This window comes from Ornithodoros turicata, chromosome 1 (assembly GCF_037126465.1).
Source record: "Ornithodoros turicata isolate Travis chromosome 1, ASM3712646v1, whole genome shotgun sequence".
Lineage (NCBI taxonomy): Eukaryota > Metazoa > Arthropoda > Arachnida > Ixodida > Argasidae > Ornithodoros > Ornithodoros turicata.
The window spans coordinates 69,581,859-69,603,674 of NC_088201.1; the positions used below are offsets into that span (position 1 = coordinate 69,581,859).

Sequence of the window (21,816 nt, forward strand, 5' to 3'; positions counted from 1 at the left end):
TACTTGCCAAGCACTAGCTCGTCAATGCCCCTAGAAAACACCATATATTTCCTGTACGGGTTGTGGGGATAATATCACTGAATTTATGCAAATCGTAGACTTCCTTCATGATGTCCGCGAATAAGTTGTTCTGCGGCATGTTTAGGTCTGTAGTGAAGTCTCATGCGAGTTACAGGCATGTGTGCCTTCAAGTTTCCTACGAAGGCCATGCTTACAGAGTAATTGAAGAGTTTTGATAGAAGGAACCTCTTGATAGTGCCTTTAAAGGAGGTAAGAATTCCTATCTGCATGTATTTAGTTACGGGCTTAATAGATGTAATATTGTTCTTCTATGCTTAGTACTTCTATTCTATTCTATTCAATTCTATTCTTCTCTCGGTCTTCTTCATGGATCTATACCAGCTAGCCTGCACCCTTTCCCTCGTTTCTTTAGTAATTCTATTTACCCAATTTATTGTTCAATACTTCTCTTTCATAACTTGTGCACCATTAATACAAAAACGCACTCTGTTTCATATTCGGGCGAGTAGACGCACCGCCGTCCAGATACCTCTATCCATCGTTACGTCATCTGAAGAATTGCAGCACCCAATCAGACGCCAACGCGGAAGTACACATAACGTTCTGCTTTACACTCTTCGAGATGAACTTCACTACATGGCACGCTCCTCGCCAACCATCATCCCGAATGACAACGTTCTCGTCTCTGATTTGTTGAAAACGGGAGGCGTAGCCCACTTTGTAGCCGTGCATAATAGGTACATTATTGGCTACGGCTCTCGTTCTCAACAAATCATGGGCGAGAACGTTGTCATTCGGGAAGATGGTTGGCTAAGGGCGTGCTATGTGCTGAAGATACGCACATATAAAAAAGGTGTCACAGACAACACGTTGAAATCACCGTTTGGAGCCGACATAGTCAGCGGGCTCGCTTCGTACAGTTCATAGCTCCTTTAAAGGATCTCGATGTCATGTATATCAGCACGATGAGGGTGTGGGCATCTTTGCAGTACAATTCTAGGACGCATCAGTGGAATAACTTCGCCAGTGACCATGGTAGATACCATGGTATAGAGATCATCTCAATCAAGGCAACTAATGGATGCTCGTGTATTTTCTGTGGTGTGTAGTTCTCCACGACTACCCGACTCATAGAGCAAGAAGGACTGTACACCCCTTCTCCTGTGCCACCATCTTTCACCATTGCATCTTCCCCCTCCTCTGCATGCACCGAGCCGCCACCTGCGATCAGTCTGATCGCACCTTCCCCAAATATTTTATCCCACTCTCTACGACGCAATGTCACCAGCCTTGTCTGCAGTGGCTAGGTCATATTCTTGTCTCCTTCGAGAGTGACTATCTTGATTGCTAAGAGAGTTTCGTCATTTGTCCTGTAGATGGTGACACCGGCACTTCAGCAGTCTTCGCTCGTCGCACGGGAGAGGCGTCGCGAACACGCGCGGATCCAGACCCTCACTTTAGGGGGCGACTTATTTGTCAAAGCGGCTAACTGGGGACGGGACAGGGAGGAGAACTAATGGTTAACCTAATGAACGCGGTGGCTGAACTGTTAACCTAATGTTTTGGCGGGCAATCTCCCAACGGGTCAACGCGGATTTGAACCCGGGACACCTCCCAGTCTCCGTTTAATGTCATCATCGTAGCCACTGGACCACGCAGCACAGGAGCTGTTTTGTACCCCCACTTCAACACGTGATCTCAAAGCAGCAGCCAATGAGTGGATGGTTTACGCTGCGGCATACTCCACTTCAGGAGAAGTCTGAGGGTTCGCACAAAAAATTATATCATGCATGAAAATGGGGCTGTATACGGTTTATAGAAGGGTTTACGAAAGCAGGTTTACAAAAACCTAAAGCACGCAATTCACATAAAGTAGGCTACCACCAACTTGTTTTGGCATGTAGAACAAGTAGCTTTCCATGATGTAACAAAGTAACTTTACATAAAGTAGGTGACCTCCACATTGTTTGCGCATGTAAGGTAAAACTGATGGCCCTCCAAGGCTCATTGCTCCAGATGAGGTGTGTTCCACCTGATGATTTCGTTGAAATTAGCCCAGCAAACCATTAATATCCTAGGGACACACCTACAAGGTCTGGACATCCATAGGATATGTATGGAATGTCGTACAATGGCAGTTGCGTTTTTGGAGGTGTATTAACATATTCAATTGCATTGTTGCATTTTCCTGCAGTAATGGTAATTCTGTAGGCGGTACTCCTTACAAACGCGTGTGGTGATTCTTTCTGAGTTATGAGCGTGGTACGTGCCCCGGCGAAGGTTCCAAGGTGGCTCATTGACAGGCTGCCCTCCCCTTCCTCCATTCGTCACCGAGTCAGAGGAGCACGTATACGCGCTCCGAACTGCAAGCTGGAGCGTAAGAGTTCATGAAACGCTCCGCGCTCCGGAAAAGGAGTGACACCGTTTAGTAAAAAGAAGCGCGCTCCCTGCGCTCTGGAGCCGCTACTTAACGCGGCCCGGAAAATTCGTCTTCGGGTGCATCATTTGTAATTTTCAGTCATGTGAACTCGCGCCCGTGCGTCACTGAAGGTGCATCACCGAAGGGTTGCTTGTAGCTGGTGCGTGTATGTGTCATGTACTTGTATGCGGCGTGTGCATAACATCAACTTTTCTGAAGAACAGTGTTTCGCAGGAAACAAGTTCTCTTCTACCAGATGAAAATACAATTGGAAAGGTAAGATAGTCATTCACCTCGTACCTGATTTTCATCCGATAGACTGTTTCGGTTTGTTTGTTTTTCTTTATTTTTCTTTTTGACACAGTGGCCTCAATACCGAACAGGAGCTGCAGATGCGAACGAATGGTCTTCAAATATGACAGAATTTATTGTTTTCCTCCTTATTGTTACTAATATTTCACATGCCCTCTCTCGCTACGGCACGTATCTCCTACACTGCCTCATAGAGGTATCAATGGTTTATCCGGATATTCTTCAAGACAACACATTGCCTCATGCATGTTCCTAAAGCCCGAGGCGCTGCACGCTACTGCTTCGCAAGAGAGTCGTGGATGCTCGGAATATCTGAGACGCTAAAGCCCGTTATGCCAGAAGTGGGCACTTCTCGAATAATTCGAGAGGGGTTCGGTTCGGTGGGTGGGAAAATCACTCTTAAGGCTGAGCCGAGCCGATAATATCTGCGGATGCAGCCTAATACATGATATACCGAGTACTTCACGAAGGCGCCTTCTGAATAATTTGTACACAGGTGGTGCTGTTGAAAAGCCTTTCAGTGAACATCCCTGAGACATCGGTCAAGAACTGAGCACTGAGCGACTCATTCACCATACGCTCGTTAACTAAATGACACTCCTCACTTTTAGATTTTACGTTGTAGTGGATGTACTAAATGCCATTGCTGGTGTCTTTTCTTCAGCTGCTTCAGCTGCTGATGTGTGTATCTGGACTGTTGGAAAATCCCGGCCGGCAATTCAACATCGGTTGCAAAGAGCACTGGATGCCATCAACAACTTCTTCTTGAACGCGGGGATGGATATCTCCACCGAAAAAAGCGCTGTCCTTCCGTTTACTCGAAGAGAGATGCGGAGGTTCCAACTGCGGATTGGGGATTGCCCCCTCATACAAGTCAAGTTTCACAGGTTCCTGGGTGTTATCCTGGACCGCAACCTGTCGTGGCGAAGGCACATTGACTTCATCATCTCAAAGGCTCAGCGCTGGGGGAATGTGATTCGCCACTTTGCCGGCGTGCGCTGGGGCTGCACTGAGCGGGATCTTCTTGTGCTCCACAAAACTCTGGTTCGCGGCTCCCTGCTATACAGCTTGCCCGTATTGCACGGTATATCAGCCACGTCTGAGCACAAGCTTCGGTGTACACTGGCACGCAGCCTGCGGACGTGCCTTGGTGTCCCGCGCAGCGCTGAGACACGGATGGTGATCGCCGACGCCGGGGAAATACCCATCGATGTCCTCCGCCGAAGAGAAACCATCCGACACTACCTACGGTTGCTCGCTCACCACCGGCGTCATCCTCTGGTTCAAAAGCTACGTAGGCGGAAGAACAGTAAACTCTCGCTATGTGTTACAGCAACATCTGGAAACATCCCTGACTTCACTGTTGCCCCGACCGCCCCTTCAGTGGCACCATGGACACTGCCGAGCCCATCCCTCTCGACACACATCCCTGGCCTCCTGGGGCCGAAGAGCCAGATCCCCGTTTCGGTTCTCAAGCAGTCTACTTTGGAAATGATGGATACAAACTACAGAGGCCGCACGGCTGTGTTCACAGATGGTTCGTCTACGTCGGATGGCTCCTCCGCTGCCTTTGTCATACCGGAGGAGTCACTATCATGTGGGTTCCGCCTGTCACATCGCACTTCGTCGACCTCTGCGGAGCTGTATGCCATCTTGTTATCTCTAAAGTCTGTCTCAAAGTACCCTCCCCGTTCCTGGGTGATATACACCGACTCAAAATCAGCCCTGCAATGTGTAGGAACCATGGGCATCCACGGCTCGTTGGCCCCGGTGGTTGTTAGTATCCTGACGGCGCTCAGGGTTCTCGGCGAACAGGGACACCGGGTGACGCTACAGTGGGTCCCCGGCCACACCGGCATTCAGGGCAACGAAGAGGCAGATTTGGCGGCTGCTGCGGCCCACCGTATCTCCAGAGTCCTGCCCATTATCCTCTCCAACGGGGATAGGCGCTCCTACTTGTCTGCGTTGGTGTCACCCTTGGCCCGCCAGCAATGGCTGCATGACATCACTCAATGGTCGCTCCTCCATGCAGTGGACCCGTCATTATCATTTAGGATGCCAGGTGGCTTCCCTCGCAGCTTTACGACACTCCTGCGGCGTCTACGACTCAACGTCGCCTTCACCCCTGCGTTCCGTGCTAAGCTGGGTTACAGTAACACGGCGCTGTGCCTAGCTTGCCGCACCCCAGCTACGATCCCCCATATCATCGAGGACTGTGAGCGGTACACGTGTGAACGCCGGGTACTTCGACGCCAACTTGAACTCCTCGACCATAGACCATTCAGCTTGTCCAAAGTACTTGGCCCATGGAGCTCCCCTGAACATCAGTGCCGGGCTCTTCGCTCCCTTTTCGTTTTCATGCAGGCCACTGGACTCCTTGAAGAGCTCTAAACAGAACTCCGACCTGTCGTTGCTTCATTCTCACCATAATTCATCCTCTCATATTAACCACTGTGAAATGGGGTAGTGTCCTGTGGCTACCACGGGGAAACATCCCATGTCATCATCACTTCATTTATTGTTGTTGTTGTTCAGCTGCTTTCATTCAATATTTGATTTTACTTCGAACGCTTTCTGTTTTACGCATCGGACTCCTTCAGCGAAAAATATTAAAGAAGAACTTGTGTTTTTCGATGATTAATAGAATTATTGGTTACGGTTAACATATTTCTCGCGCGGAGCAGCGTACCAATGCGCTCATTCAACAGCGAAAGAGACACTTCGGTATTCCCTGTCCCCCTCTGCACGATTGGTACACAACGCCCGCAGTGCTGTCGTCCAGTGGGTGAGATAGTGTGCCTTTATCGTGATGATGACAAATGCACCTTGAACACTGTATACTCGTGTGGTAGTGAAGGATAAGGCATACCGAAGCCTCTCTTGCGTCTGCTTTTTATCTTTCGCCACCGCCTATGAGTGAACCAGACGGAAGAACACGTAATTAGCAGCCAGATAGCTAAAAAAGAGCGTATTGGTACGCTGCCCCAAGCAAGAAATTAAGAGAAAATCACTAAGGGAGGACGTGGATTCATTCTTAAATATTTTTCGCAGAAGGGCTAGATCGGTAAACACAGAAAAGTATAGTACAGCCCACTGTACGAATACTATATTGCCGTCAATAGGTTGACCCTTCGAGGCGTCAACAATAGCATACGTGATGGACGGGGGATTATGTCACTTGGAACTTTCACATCACTCAATAAAGTTCGCAAGCATGGTCAAGTGTAACTTGGCACAGCACACTGACGTAGGGGCAGATAGAAGGGACGACGAAATTTCAGAGCGCTGTTGCGATGACCTCCGCTTACTAAAGTAAAATAGCCCAACAAAGGCACAGGGAATTTCGTGCAGAGCATTGGTATATAGTATTACTCGAAAAATGGGTGGTTGAAATATGTATATGGATTACTAGTAACTAATTACGACTAAAGCAGTTACTCGTAACACGTTACGTGCAACTCTGGTTGAAAGGCAGCACCTCTTGTTTCTCTGTCCGTATGTCGTGATTGCGCGTCTTTCTGACTCATGAATAACTATCAACTAGCTTCACGCTCCTCGCTTCCCGGTCTGTCATAACCCATGACCTGGCCTAGAAGCGGATTGGCGAAACGTGACTTGTGAAGAAATGATGGTAGAAAAGCCTCACCAACGAGTGGGAAAGAATAATCGCACCCTAGCCTATATCATTCTGTAGACGCGTAGTGCAGTACCTTTGTCAGTTTACGAAAATCCCCCGGCTGAAAAATTCAGAAACTGCTTACTTTATCGGGAAACTTTCATTTCAGTTCGCAACCTTGAGGCGAAGACCACAAACTCACCACCCACCCACCACCAAATTCTAACTTTAAAATTTAACATCGGACGCTTTCGGAAGCTTCGTTTCGCCGAAGGGGATCTTCAGCGAAACTTATTCCAGAAAAAAAAAATGCATCGACATTTAGTGATATTTTCCAGTTATTAATTGGTTTCGGTTTACATACTTCTTGCGCGGAACAGTGCAGTCGCGCTGTTTCATCCTCATCCGCCACTCCATTTCGTGTTTATCTGTGTTTATCTGCCTGATTTGGTGAGGGGGTGCCGTAAGATAAGGAAGAGCTGCTGAGCGAGGGTCCGATATTGCCTGTCGTTCTCTATTCAACACGCAAACATGATTGCGGTCGTGACACTGGGTGGGCCATACAGTGCTCTTTTATCGCGATTGCTCCATAAGGGCTTGTCATTATCTCAATAAAACAGCACCGTCTGGCCAACCAAATGTCACGACCGCGATCCTGTATACTGATCAGATACAGATCAAGAGGCGATATCTGCTCGTGGCTCCTCTTAATCTTGCGGTACCTGTGGTACCTGGTATCTGTGTGAACATCACCGCATAGCACACTCCTAGCCAACAGAACCTCGAATGATATCGTTATCTGCCCTGATTTGCTGAAAACCGGAAGCGTACGCCTTTTTGTGACACTTATGCTGTTCATAATTGTCACAGACATGCGTACGCCTCCCGTTTTCAACAAATCAGGGCAGATAACGATATAATTCGAGATTATGGTTGGCTAGAAGCATGCTATGCGGTGAAGTTCATTTCTAAGAGTGTAGAGCGCATTACTGCACTGCTCCGCGCAACAAATATATAAACCAAAACCATGACGAAGTGTCGGCGCGTTCTTGTTTTTTTTTTTTTTTCTAGAATATATTTGGATGAACGGGTCGGTAAAACGCACAGGAATATCGTTAGCGAAACGCGTCCAGATACTCTGTATTTGTAAGCCAGTTACAGCTCCTCGCTTCGCAGTAAGCATCATTCGCCAAAGCTTAACAGCCTGTAAGTGCGACTGACATGGAAATTTGGGGAACCCGGGCGACTTTGCAATCGCTTTGTGTGCTTTTCTTCCTGCTTATACAACCACGTCAGTTAGGGCCACTCTTCTGCATATACCAGTGTTTACCACAGACGCGACCCACTGTTGCTTGAGGCTGTCCCAGTGCCGCGGACCTAAGTCCGAGGGAAGAATTTACAGACCACTTACCCGAACTTCTTGCGGAGCTCGACGACGTAGATACACGCAACACAACACATCCCCACACACGCGACACCAGATGTATGCACTTATGCTAGGTGCACTTGCGCCATATCAAAGAGGAGCAAGGATGTCTTCTCGAAGTTGTAGTGCCGAGGCTCCTCTTGCCGGAGCTCTGAAAGAGCCACAAAGGAAACACAAATGTTAAACCTCTCCGTAGTTTCTTGGCCATTTGTAGCCCTCTTGTCTCTACCGCTGATTGTCTGCTTATAACCGGAGCCGCTCGCTAATTGGGCAGGTAATGCAACAAAAGCGTATATTATATGTGTCCCTGTGCGGTATTTGGCCTCATACAAACAATTTCTGTCATGACCTACGCAATTTCGTCGCAATGTCGCTTGTTAGCAGATACCACAGCGCTCGCACTCCGCGACCTTGCCCACCCAGGGTACCGAATCTCCACGAACATCACGTGAGGTGTTTATTCCATTTGTTCCCAACTTCAGCCCCACTGCAAGGCGCGGGGCTATATTTCCTTCTAGATCGCATTCGAAACTTGCATGATTGCGTGATTTCAGCGTTTAGTGACGTACACCAGTCATATGTGTTTGAATTTTCGCTTCATTAAATTTTGCCTTAATTTTCTCTTCGCAATTAAAAGACTCGTCAACACAACACTATCGTAACTGCACGACAATAATACGGTTAAACTGCAAATCAACTACTTTCAAATTCAATGCGCATACAATAAATGCATCCATCATTCAATACCTCATACAAACCATCTTACATTAACTCGACATGCTCGGGCACGACGTACACCTCCCGATACATACTTTATCCCAGGAAATTACCACATCAATCTAGTGTACAGCTCGGGTAGAAAACATTCGAACACCGACTATCGTATCCCAGAGAAAAAATCGCTCCCGTAATGATAAAGACTGGCTAGCATCCATTCACAAGGTATTGCTTCATACATCATTATTCTCAATGTATTAAAGAGCGCAGCAACGATTGCCGGCGAAAAGTTCGACGCTAGGACGATTACTTGAATGACTGCATTAGCATATCAATTAAAAATGATATGCTGTCTTGTTCGGCGGCTATTACTTTCTTTTGGACACTTCTCGGTGCCATACGGCTATATTTCCCGTACGCCATTTAGCAAACCCTCCTTACGCGACGCTTCCGCCCAACCACGTATAGCTTTGAACGAATATACGAACAGCTTGGACGTACAGCTTTCGTGTACATCGCACTCCACCACGGCTCCCACGCAGGCCCTTTCGCGCATAAAATGATTTTTTTTGTGTGTGTGTGTGTGTGCACATGCATCTGGTACTTCCCCCACTATCACAATTAGGCATCCCTTTCGTACATGAAGGGATTGTTACGCAATTTCGCAGAAATGGAAACGTCTTTGGCTAAGGGACTCGTAAATTTGAAGTTTCGGTGCTTAATTTGAGCTGCGCATGCGTATTTCCAGCACTGACACGGATCGTAGAGCATCGCACTAAATGAGATCGTACAGTATGCACCTGACTGCACTCGCACTACACTCCTTAAAAACAAAAGCCAATTCTGCGTGCATCATAAACATATGTACAGACCACTTTTTTAAATTCCGTGTTAGCACCGCGAAGCAACTGTGGCAATGAGCAGCGTACAGGCGTGGACACACGGAGAGAGGACAGCAGGAAGGAGTGGGGTACAGAGGGGTTAGTATGCGTCCTGGGCAGATTTCATCGGCAACTGTGCCGACATTAGCCTGGAAAGTCCTCTGAAAACCCAGGAAAAACTTCAGACCTCCCAGACACGGCGTGGAAAGTGGTCATCCTAACCACTATGCCACGGGAGCTCTACAGATCACACGTTCAAGTACTTTAGCCTGCCTTGCAATGCACCACGCATGCATATTTATCGTTCCCCTTGTACCGCCGACCCGTGCGCATCCCATCTAGAAAAGTATTTGAATTAACCACCCTTATGGAACTACCTCGGCAACAGAACAATGCAAATCACATTTACCAGTATGAATGAGCATCTGGAAGAATTATGGTGATCACTCCGTACAGATTCAATACGCACTAACTTGTCATGTTTAAGGCGGACTCATGCCATCTCGCTAACGCTCGCTTTCAGAGAGGGTTGGCTGCACTGTCGCAAAATTGTTTTCTTCGTTTTTCTGTCCCCCCGCGCTCCAAGGAAGAAATGTAATCGGCGCCAGCGTGCAGAACATGCTTGCAAACGACAAACCCATTATTTTCATTCGCAGGGATCTGGAACACTGGAGTAAGCTTGTCGAATTTGTTGATTGCAATAAATTCCCAGACTGTTACTGTAGGGAATGACATCATTTTGGCACCAATATCACGGGCGGGCGTGCCGGGTGAAGCGATTTTGTTGCATCTCCCATAGACTCCCGGTACGTCGACGCCTGCCTCGTCTGTCAACGACGCAAGCCTTCCTCTCCGCCCACCACAGGCCTTCTTCAACCCCTAACCCCACCCCAGCACCCGTTTGAACGCATTGGGATCGACCTTTTCGGCCCACTCCCTATAACACCCTCCGGCAATAGGTGGGTTATTGTCGCTATAGACCATGCTACCCGGTACGTGGAATCCGCCGTCCTCGTCTCCGGATCCTCAGAAGAAATCGCCCACTTCTTCGTCAACTACATTCTCCTACGTCACGGCGCCCCGCGGGTTATCGTCAGCGACCGTGGCCGTTCTTTCTTGGCCGCCCTGCTTCAGGAGATATTCCGGGCTTGCTCTGTGGTGCACACTCCCACTTCTGCCTACCACCCTCAGACAAATGGACTTAGGGAGCGCTTCAATCACACCCTCGCCGATATGCTGGCTTGTTACGTGTCTGCCAATCACAGCAACTGGGACGCCATCCTCCCCTGCGTCACGTTTGCCTACAACTCGGCAGTCCAAGCCACCACGGCTTCTTGGCACGGCACCTTGGAGCGCGGGGGGACAGAAAAACGAAGAAAACAATTTTGCGACAGTGCAGCCAACCCTCTCTGAAAGCGAGCGTTAGCTAGATGGCATGAGTCCGCCTTAAACATGACAAGTTAGTGCGTATTGAATCTGTACGGAGTGATCACCATCATTCTTCCAGATGCTCATTCATACTGGTAAATGTGATTTGCATTGTTCTGTTGCCGAGGTAGTTCCATAAGGGTGGTTAATTCAAATACTTTTCTAGATGGGATGCGCACGGGTCGGCGGTACAATGTATCGAAAATCTGACAAACTTTAACTCACCAAAAATCAGTGGATCGCGTCAGGCCTTCAAAAGATGTGTCATTCCCTAGACGAACTCGAGGGAAACACACATGTACATCATTTGTGTAGAAATTTAGAGAGGTTTACGAGAACCGTGCGAACAAAAATTCCCCATAGACTTTCTTCATAAGTGAGTCCGCCTTAAGACACAACGCAGATATTTCATGCCCCATCTACAGAGAGCGAATTTTCAATGCGCACACCTCGCACGATGTCAAGAAGGGGATGGCGATGATTTATGGCTTGACGAGGCAAACTATACATTGAAAAGCGACAGCAGCATGTGCAAGCATGTTCACAGGCTACACACGATGCCCCCGAATTCAAATTTTCTGCGCTTATGTGAACTGCTGGGGGCAAGGTCACAGAGAGGACGAGGAAGTCTGATGCCTCCTCGAGGCACGCTTTTTGAATTTGCTTTCGTGGCTAGCTGCCGACGGAGAATAAATCAGTTTTGATCCTGACTCATGTGGAGGTAGTCGTTTCGTACTCCTCATTTCTGGTGACCTGGAATCGAACGTCTACCCTTCACCTACCTTCCCGCACGCACAAGTCCTGGCGCACCAACGGTCCTTATGGTTGACGCTTCCGGCACTGCTATTGGCGCAGCGCTCCATCAGCAATTGGACGAAGACTGGCGCCCCTAGCTTTCTTCTCGAAGGCCCTTAAACCTGCAGAGAAGGCAATAGCACGTTCGGCAGGGAACTCCTGGTTGCATACCTCGCAGTGAGGCATTTCCGGCACTACATTGAAGGCCGTGAGATCACCATCCTCAGCGACCACAAGCCGCTCACCTACGGCTTCACGTCCTCAAGATCTCGCTATTCCCCACGTGAGATTAGGCGTTCTTGGCAGAATTCACCACCCGCATTGAACATGTTCCCGGTCCCAAAACTGCCCAGCTGATGCTCTCACCCGCGTATCAGCCCTCACGCCTCTATCGCCAGAAGCCATCGCCCGTGCCCAGCATGATCACCCGGAACTTAAAGCTTTGCGGCGCTCTAACTCCTCATCTCTCCATCTAGATGACTATTTTCTACCCGGCTCCGACATGTCGCGACACTGGCACCACCACCCCGAGGCCGTATGTTCCACTACAGTTGGCCGCCTCGTTTTCAACTCTCTTCACAACCTCTCGCATCCTGGAGTCCGGGCCACCCAAAGACTTGTGAATGTACGTTTCATCTGGCAAAAAATGAACACGGACATTCGCGCCTGGGTTTCTGCCTGCTCAGCATGTCAACGGTCCAAGGTCACCCGGCACGCCTTCGCACCCCTTCGCTGTTCTCATGCATATTTCCGGTGGTCGCGCACCTCGTGTATGGGCATCGCAGTCACCCACAGCACGTGAGGTACGCGGTCTTGGTTTATACACCGCACATTGCCGCTTCACGGTGATTCAGTCGAACAACTTGATGCAGGCCAATGCGCACAAATGTGTCCACAGAGTACACACGCTACCCCCGAGCACGAATTACCGCTTCACGCACAGTTTCCAAAATAGCTTGGACCGTTCCTGTACGCCAACGCACCGCGACATTTGCATAGAGCAACTTTCTACAGACCTCCATTCCAACGCCTTACACTGCCCCCCAGTCGCTGGGGTTGAACATACAGCGCACTTCGGTCTAGGCTATTCACGTCATGCACCATTCGGCATTCGGTTGAAAACTTTGAAAGGACTCCATCCAACATCAACAAACGGATTGCACATAGGTATAAACGTTGTTGAAATGATCTAGAAGACAGTACACCTCCATGTGCATAAGAGCACAGTATTTCTTTCCGTTCCCAACCAGATTCGGGAAAAGATAATAGGCAGTTTCAGCACACCGTTGGCAAGGTTATCGTGCCTTTCGAAGCCAATCACAGTCGTGTGTGAGTAGAAATCTTATCCACTGATTGGTACCGGTTGATATGGGTTTGATAAGGTTTGCTAAAACTCTCTAATATCACGCATAAATTACGACTTCGTGGCACCTTAGCCAAAGACGTGGGGATCGCTTCAAAACTGAGCAGCATTCAAGTAATGCATGAAGGGGGTACCTGATTGCGATGATTGTGGGGCGCCATATGCATATGGCACACACAAAAATCACGTTTTGCGGCAAAGCGGGGGGGGGGGGGGGGCTTCTCGACTGCTTCGCTACGATGAGTGGAAAAGCACTCTTAAAACTTAGCTTCACAGCATAGTGCCAATAGAATCGGACTCTCCGAAACATGTATAGGGTTTCTCAAACTTGTGCTTAAACGTGTAAATCCATCGCCCGTGCTTTATATTTGATTGGCATGCGTCAAAGGTAGGGGAACACGCCTTCAGGCAGAATTGCGAGCTCATAGAAGAGAGATCGCCAACTTGAGGCGCGGGAAAATCCAGTTCCAGCATGCCCTGACACGACATAGCATGTATGACCTGGAATTCTGCAAGGGACATCTTGTGCAAAAAGGGGGTACTTCTAGAAATAGACCGAGGTAGGCAACAAGACCTCTGGACATGTGGGAAGGTGTTCTGGAACGGTGCAAAAGGGTGACCCATGATGAGCACAGAAGACGAATCACCTGATCTGCAGTACTGTTGTGGGAATGTGATGACCAATTAGAGAGTACCTTTTTTTAGGAATGGCTTGACCAATTAGTGGCAAAGCCCATAAAAGCTGGGGCCCCATTCTGCGGTAGCATATTGGCGCCTTGTGCAAGAAACGAAGAAAAAGAAACATCACAACTAACTGGAAAAGACCAATAAGTACCCAGGGGGACGGTCTATGACAAATCAGGAAGCAGCTTATGACCATTACTACAAGTCTGGAACTGGTGGAGATTATCCTGCAATTGTTATCGCCCTGGATGAACGAGAAAACACTCTGGAATTGTGAACCAACAAGCATACAGGACCCACTGTGACAGCACGAAAGGGGTGAAAGACTCAACAGGACAAAGATAACTTTACTCAAGGACAGAACAACGCTTAAATCTACAGGAAACTGCATCCCACTCCTGCTGCTTGAACGTTCCGCAGATCGTGCCGGCAGGGGGAGTGGGGCGTTCAACAAGATTCGACAGGGGCTGCCCAACCATCATGGATTTAAAACAGGCATCAGGATCGCATATACAACAAAACTACAAACAGAAGCCACGAAAACGATATACATTCGTTTTACTACAACTAAAGCTCAGACAATATACATGGTGTCTCAGATAAATCCCCGGGCTGAATAATTCGGGAACGGCGCCATCTATCGGGCAACTTTCTTTTTTGTTACCATCTCTGAGATATCGTCCGCCAGCCATGCGGTGTGAAATTGATGTGCGCACTTTCATTAATTAGCTAAAAATAAAAATCAATTACCCGGAAATGACAGCTTTCAAAGTACGCGTCCGACGGTACCGCGACATCTACAACACCATTGGGGATCTTGAGTACATACCCATCAGAGGAAAAAAAAAAATAATCGGGCCTAGTCATTTTCGCGAGTAATTAATTAGTTTCGGTTTACATATTTTCCTCGCGTAGGACCGCAAACACAGGTTCTTTCACATTGCTATCCGCCTCGGAATTACGTGTTCTTCCGCATGTTTGGCAGCAGAGAGTGCTGATAGAAAAGGTAACAGCCGCAGAACCGGCTTCGCCAACCTTCCTTCCTGTTTATTTGATTGATATACAGTCCGCTCTATGGGGCCGTCGTGTAGTCGAGATAACGTGCTTTTATCGCCAAAACAAAGAATGTACGCACGAAACAAACAAGCAAAACAAAGCAGTGAAGCGGGGATTCTGTTGTTGTCCTGAGCTTTCGTACCATGAAATAACAAGCCTTCTGACCAATTGACCTTCTATTCACTTTCAATCTCGAAGCAGGATAAATTATGCGTATCATGCCATTTCCCCACTTGTTTTCGTTTCTGTAATGCCATATTCTCTGAATTTCTATAGGCGACCGTTGGACGATGTATCGACGGTGGTGTGACAGTGCAGAGAGCGATGTGCTCCTTATGCACCACCACGATGTGTTCTTGTGCTTGCAACCGCAATGAAGATCCGTTCTTTACTTATAATGAACGCAACCTCCTAAGTTCAAACTACAAAATCAGGAAAACACAAATTTGATTTATTGCGGCACAGAAATCACAGGACGTGTTCAAAATGCCTTCCTTCCGCGGCAAGGTACATACGGAGCCGCTTTTCAATTGATTCCACGGTTCCTCGTAGCTGCTCAACGGTTATCTGTGCGCAGCATTCCTCGATCCTTCGCCTCAAGTTTTCCGGCGACGCCGGATCGGTGTCGTACACTCTGTCCTTTATGTATCCCCACAAAAAAAAAAGTCCAAAGGAGTCAGGTCAGGGGATCGGGCTGGCCAGGGAACAGGACCTCTTGCGCCTATCCACTTGTCTCCGAAAACGGAGTCTAACCATAGGCAGGACGTCCGCGATGCATGAGCTGGGGCGCCGTCGTGCTGATACCAGACGCCGCGTCGGTCGGACAAAGGCATTTCGTCGAGGTAGTCTTGGACAACGTTCCCAAGCACTTCACCAACGTACCTATGTGAAGTTAGGTGCCCGTCAAAAAAGTATGGGCCAATGACGCGGTCACCATCAATGCCACACAAGACATTAAATGACCACTGCCACTGGTGCTTACCATGCCGCAGCCAGTACGGGTTAGTAGTACGGGTTAGTTAGTAGGTAATCTTTGTCAGTCCGACGAAAGGAGGTTGGAAACCGAGCCTTCGCCGACATCGCAGAAAGCGATAAAACAGGCACGGCTTCTCACGTCCGACCTTCGCCTGGATAATGCTTTCCCTTCCCAATTTTGGGAACTGTTACTTTTTCTACTATCACTCTGTGGGCTGGCTTCGGGACCTCCTTTCGTCGCACTGAGAGTGATTGCGCTCAAAAAGTCATCGAGCGTTATGGTCCAGTGCCCCGAAAAGCATGATATTCGGCTATTTTTCCGATGGGATGGCTCGTGAATATCACTGTCAATTACCATGAATTTGAGTGCATTCGGCTGTTCATATTGGTGGGGTAAAAAAGTGACCTTTACTTGGCAAATTTCCGAGTTCAGTTCTCAAATATTTACATAATTAAACTTGGAGTACATGACATTCACGTTAGGAGGGGGCAAAAACCTAATAAGAACAAATGCTGTTGACCGCATGATTCTAGGTGGCGTAGTTTTTTTATTATAATTCAATTACACGTTTTCTGGGACACCCTGTATATATACTCATGGAACGGTGCGACAGCACCAGAGGACACGTGTTTCGCCCTGTTTGCGGATCCTCTGCTCTGGGTAGCTGCGCATCGTTCGGAATTGGCAAACCAGGGGTCGCTCACCGAGCGATATACACCTGGGAGGGTGACTGAGCACTCCTCAATGCCACAGTGCAAGCCAGTGAATTATAACGAGGAAAAAAAAAACATTAAAGAAACAAGTAAATGACACTAGACGTGCTTGAAATTCCAAATTACACATTAAGACGGCTTCTATGGCTGCACGCAGAGAAACAGATAATCATGGAACGATGCGACAGCACCAGAGGACACATGTTTCGCCGTGTTTGCGGCTCGTCAGCTCTGGGCTGCTGCGCATCGTTCGGAATTGGCAAACCAGGGGTCGCTAAGCGAGCGAAATACACCTGGGAGGGTGACTGAGCACTCCTCAATGCCACAGTGCAAGCCAGTGAATTATAATGAGGAAAAAAGCCATTAAAGAAACAAGTAAATGACACTAGGCGTGCTTGAAATTCCAAATTACACATTAAGATGGCTTCTACGGCTGCACGCAGAGAAACAGATACTCATGGAACGATGCGACAGCACCAGAGGACACGTGTTTCGCCGTGTTTACGGCTCGTCAGCTCTGGGTAGCTGCGCATCCTTCGCAATTGGCAAACCAGGGGTCGCTCAGCGAGCGATATACACCTGGGAGGGTGACTGAACACTCCTCAATGCCACAGTGCAAGCAAGCGAATTATAACGAGGAAAAAAAACATTAAAGAAACAAGTAAATAACACTAGACGTGCTTGAAATTCCAAATTACACATTAAGACGGCTTCTATGGCTGCACGCAGAGAAACAGATACTCATGGAACGATGCGACAGCACCAGAGGACACATGTTTCGCCGTGTTTGCGGCTCGTCAGCTCTGGGCTGCTGCGCATCGTTCGGAATTGGCAAACCAGGGGTCGCGAAGCGAGCGAAATACACCTGGGAGGGTGACTGAGCACCCCTCAATGCCACAGTGCAAGCCAGTGAATTATAATGAGGAAAAAAGCCATTAAAGAAACAAGTAAATGACACTAGACGTGCTTGAAATTCCAAATTACACATTAAGACTGCTTCTATGGCTGCACGCAGAGAAACAGATACTCATGGAACGATGCGACAGCACCAGAGGACACGTGTTTCGCCGTGTTTGCGGCTCGTCAGTTCTGGGCTGCTGCGCATCCTTCGCAATTGGCAAACCAGGGGTCGCTAAACGAGCGAAATACACCTGGGAGGGTGACTGAGCACTCCTCAATGCCACAGTGCAAGCCAGTAAATTATAATGAGGAAAAAAACCATTAAAGAAACAAGTAAATGACACTAGATGTGCTTGAAATTCCAAATTACACATTAAGACGGCTTCTATGGCTGCACGCAGAGAAACAGATACTCATGGAACGATGCGACAGCACCAGAGGACACGTGTTTCGCCGTGTTTACGGCTCGTCAGCTCTGGGTAGCTGCGCATCCTTCGGAATTGGCAAACCAGGGGTCGCTCAGCGAGCGATATACACCTGGGAGGGTGACTGAGCACTCCTCAATGCCACAGTGCAAGCCAGTGAATTATAATGAAGAAAAAATTATAATTCATTATAATTACTCATTATGATCGAGGGGGAATGCCGACGTTCCCCCTCGATGATAGACTTTCCCGTCAGTGGAATAACATCGTTCAAAATGCCTCTGCTGCACTCATAGATGTGCTGATATCTCATTGCGATGACTCTATTAACCAACTTTCTCGGGAAGCGAAAATCATCCACGATACGACCACATTATCCGACGCCCATCAAGAAGAACTGTCGAAACTCTGGAGGTCCCGGGAACAGCTCGTATCGGGAACTAAACACAAAAAGCTTGCCAGGGACGGAGTATGCTCACCTATTTTATCTGATAATGAAACGTCCCCAGAAAGTGTCTCGGTAAATAAACAACCGGTCACCTCTACTCCATTATTACTGCCCCAACTTCCACGTGACCGTGATGGTGAATTGGGTGGTGCGGCCTCTTCCGTCCAACAACGTGTAACTGTATCACAAAACGTTGTGAACTTGTCATCCCACACCCTCACCGACTCAGAATTCTCACTTCTGAATTGGGGTCTGTCATTCTGCCCCAATAACGCTAAACTAAATGAATATCAACTCCATCTTGACTTGGACAATTTCGCAACGCGTATGTGCCTAAAAGAATATTTTTTCGACAAACCTAACTCCAATCCGAATCCCTTTAAACCAACTTTCGATTTCACACCCGATGCCAACCGCGACAAAGCCCTGGATATGTACATCAAGGCTGTTCAAAGGGAAGTACTTGAGGCATACAACAATTCATCTAACCGCAAAACTAAACCAAATTTAAGAGCAGCTGAGCAGCGCAGTCTCTCCGACTTACAGAACTGTGGCGATATCATTATTAAAAGGGCAGACAAGGGAGGTGCAATCGTAGTGATGAACAAATAGGACTACCTTAACGAGGGCTTCCGACAACTTGGCTGTAACACGTTCTATGAGCCGCTTGACAGTGATCCAGCGAATAAGATAGCTGCCGAAATCACAAAAACCCTAGAATCCCTAAAAGCGCGTGAAATAATCGACTCCTGCTTATATGAATTTCTAGCCCCCCCCCCCCCCACAGCCCTAAACCAGGCAGGTTCGACATGCTACCGAAAATCCATAAACCAGGAAACCAAGGGCGACCTATAGTTTCCTCAATCGGCACCGCAACGGAGAAAATTTCTAGCTTCGTTGACCACCTCCTTAAAGATATACCTTCCCGATTACCCTCATATATTAAGGGCACCAACCATTTCCTCGAAATCCTTCGCAAATGTGAACCACCCAATGCAAGCTTACTTGTAACGCTACACGTGACCTCCCTTTACACTAACATCCCACATGAGCATGGCGTGCTTGCAGCGGAGGCCGTGTATCTGAAGCACTCCGATCGCGCGGTTGACCCATCTGTATTACCAGTGCTACTCAACTTGATCCTCAAAAATAATAACTTCGAATTTGACGGCCGCAATTATCTACAAATAAATGTCACAGCTATGGGAACTAAGATAGCGCCAACGTACGCAAATATTTTCATGAGTGCATTAGAGGAAAAATTTCTGGCCGTGCGCGACAAAAAGCTAGTCTATACAAACGCTTCCTGGACGACATATACATGGTTTGGCCACACGCCGAAGAAGATCTCACAGGATTCATTCGCGATTTCAACCTGGCACACCCCGCCATCAAGTTCACCCACTCCTTCTCGGCAACGACTGTTCATTTCCTAGATGTAAAAGTAACCTTAAGAGGACATACCACCCCCTGTTTTCTATGTGAACTTTGCATAGGTTTTGTGGCTGAACTACGAGACAGATCGGAATGCGGAAACTTTCATCGGAAAGGTGACGTCAAGGCATCTTAACTCTGGGAACTGAAACATCGCTCTAGCGTTGTAATTTTTTTTTAAAAGAAAAAAACGAATTTTGTCGCTACAGCTTCAAAAAATCCAAATAAATAAATGAAAGCAAATAAAAACAATCCGCTTCTGAGGTTAACCGGGGACATGTTTCAGGATTCAAATGACGCGTTTTTTGTGTGTTTTTAGCATTCTGTTTTTCCGAAAAAGAATTAAAAGTGAGTACAGGCATGCATCCAAGGCTGATTCCGGAAGGTGGCGCCGTCCGCTCGCAGCGCCCGAACGTTGCCCGCTCGTACACATCCGCCATCCGCGTATTGCGCAGCAGCTGATCGGCGTCCGTGGTTTCGGCGGTTCGTCCTGAAGTGACCAATTCGTGGCTAAGTTACGCGTTTTTTTCACTTTCTTGTCCTGTTCATTTGCTCTCTGTCCTTGTGTGTTTTCTGCGTGTCATAGTATTTACCCATTATGGCTCGAAGTCACGTCTACGGACAACGGAAACGTAAGAAGAAGGACTTTGCGAATTTACGTGGTAGAGGCAGGCATGTGACGGAGCCTGCGGATTTGAGAGATTTTGGTAATGCAGGATGCTCCAGCCGTGCTGTTCCCAGTGATCGTTGCACTTCGACGACTCCACATCGCGCAGATACCCTTGTAGGCTCAACCTTTGGTGGTAGTGTTGTTCCTCAAACTGTAAGTGGTGCCGGTCGGAATGCTTGTTTCGCTTCGAGCACAAGCGAAATTCGCCCTTCAAATTCGTCATTTGCTGATTCAGCTGAGGTAGATAATGTAGTCCCCTGCAGTTCAGGTTGTGACGAGCTTGCCGGTTCCAGAGCAAGTCCCGTTCCAATCACTGCCGCTGTTACACCCAGTCGATCTCCATCTTTCGATACTGGCAATGTTCACCAGACACAGAGTCAGCGCACAAGCAGTGTGAATGGTCGGCGTATAGTGGAGATTGATCACTTCTTCTCGTCTTTGCAAAGTTTGTCGGTACATAGTCCGTTTGGTTGCGGCCTGGCTGACATGGAAATTGTATCAGAACATCGGCGAGGTCTGTGTAGCTCTTTCAGTTTGAAGTGCAGGATGTGTCTGAGGAAAGATGTAGTCACAACGGAGGCACCAGTTGATCAACTTGTTCAACAACGCATGGACGTCAATTCCTCAGCAGTGAACGGTATCGTGTCTATAGGTTCTGGTTTCTCAGGCCTTCTCGAGCTCCTAGGTGCTCTGGACATACCCGGCATGGCTAGTAGCACGTACAGTAAGTATCAGGATATTGTTGCTAAAGGAATCGACGAAACAGCTTGGGAAGAAATAAGAAAAGCAGGCACTGAGGAAGCTCGGTTAGCTAGGGAGGCTGGGGACGTCGATGCTGACGGTTTTCCTATAATTACGGTCGTTGCCGATGGTGCTTGGTGCAAACGTTCATACAAGAACAAGTACGACGGTCTTTCTGGCTTGGTAAGTAAATATTTTTATCTACACTTAATAAAGGTGCCCGAAAAAGGAGGATTTATCTTGCACACCGCTTGGCGGACGGGATATACAGGAAGTCTGTGCCCACCATTTGTGGAAAGAACACTATGAGCATTTATTTGGAGGAAAAAGTTGACCCCTCTGGTGCTATTAGTGGCACTGCTGTCTTTTGGTAAATACACTTTCTAGAGTGGTATACATCCTGTGGCATTAGTTCGTACGATACGCGTACAAGTGCATAATTCCTGGAAACATTGTCATTGGGGGTAGAGTTTTGTGGAATACAATCCTGACATTTTTTCGTTTTTGCAGGCTGTAATTTTTGGGTACCGCACAAAGAAAGTACTGTTCCTAGGCGTCCGGAACAAATTTTGTACACTGTGCGCAAGTTGCAAGGCAGGGTCGAGCCCAAAAAAGCATCTGTGCTTCAAGAACTGGGACAGCAGCTCTACCAGTATGGAGAAGGATATCGTCGTTGAAGGCTTCAGGCGCAGCATTGAGTTGCACGGGGTAAAGTACTTGCAGTTGATCGCTGACGGTGATTCGAGCACATACAAGTCAATTCTTGAAGCTGCACCGTACCAGCATCAGGT

The 21,816-nt window shown here is 48.0% G+C and overlaps 1 long non-coding RNA gene across 1 annotated transcript in view; it reads right to left on the reverse strand.

Annotated features, from left to right (window-relative positions):
* Positions 1-7,708: 7,708 nt before the first annotated feature.
* LOC135400302 (uncharacterized) overlaps positions 7,709-21,816 on the reverse strand; it is a 34,628-nt gene continuing 20,520 nt past the window's right edge. Inside the window, exons 3-4 of the long non-coding RNA XR_010424580.1 lie at positions 11,603-11,737; positions 7,709-7,945 (exon numbers count right to left, since the gene is read on the reverse strand). This is a non-coding gene — a long non-coding RNA (uncharacterized LOC135400302). The remainder of the gene's footprint in view (positions 7,946-11,602; positions 11,738-21,816) is intronic.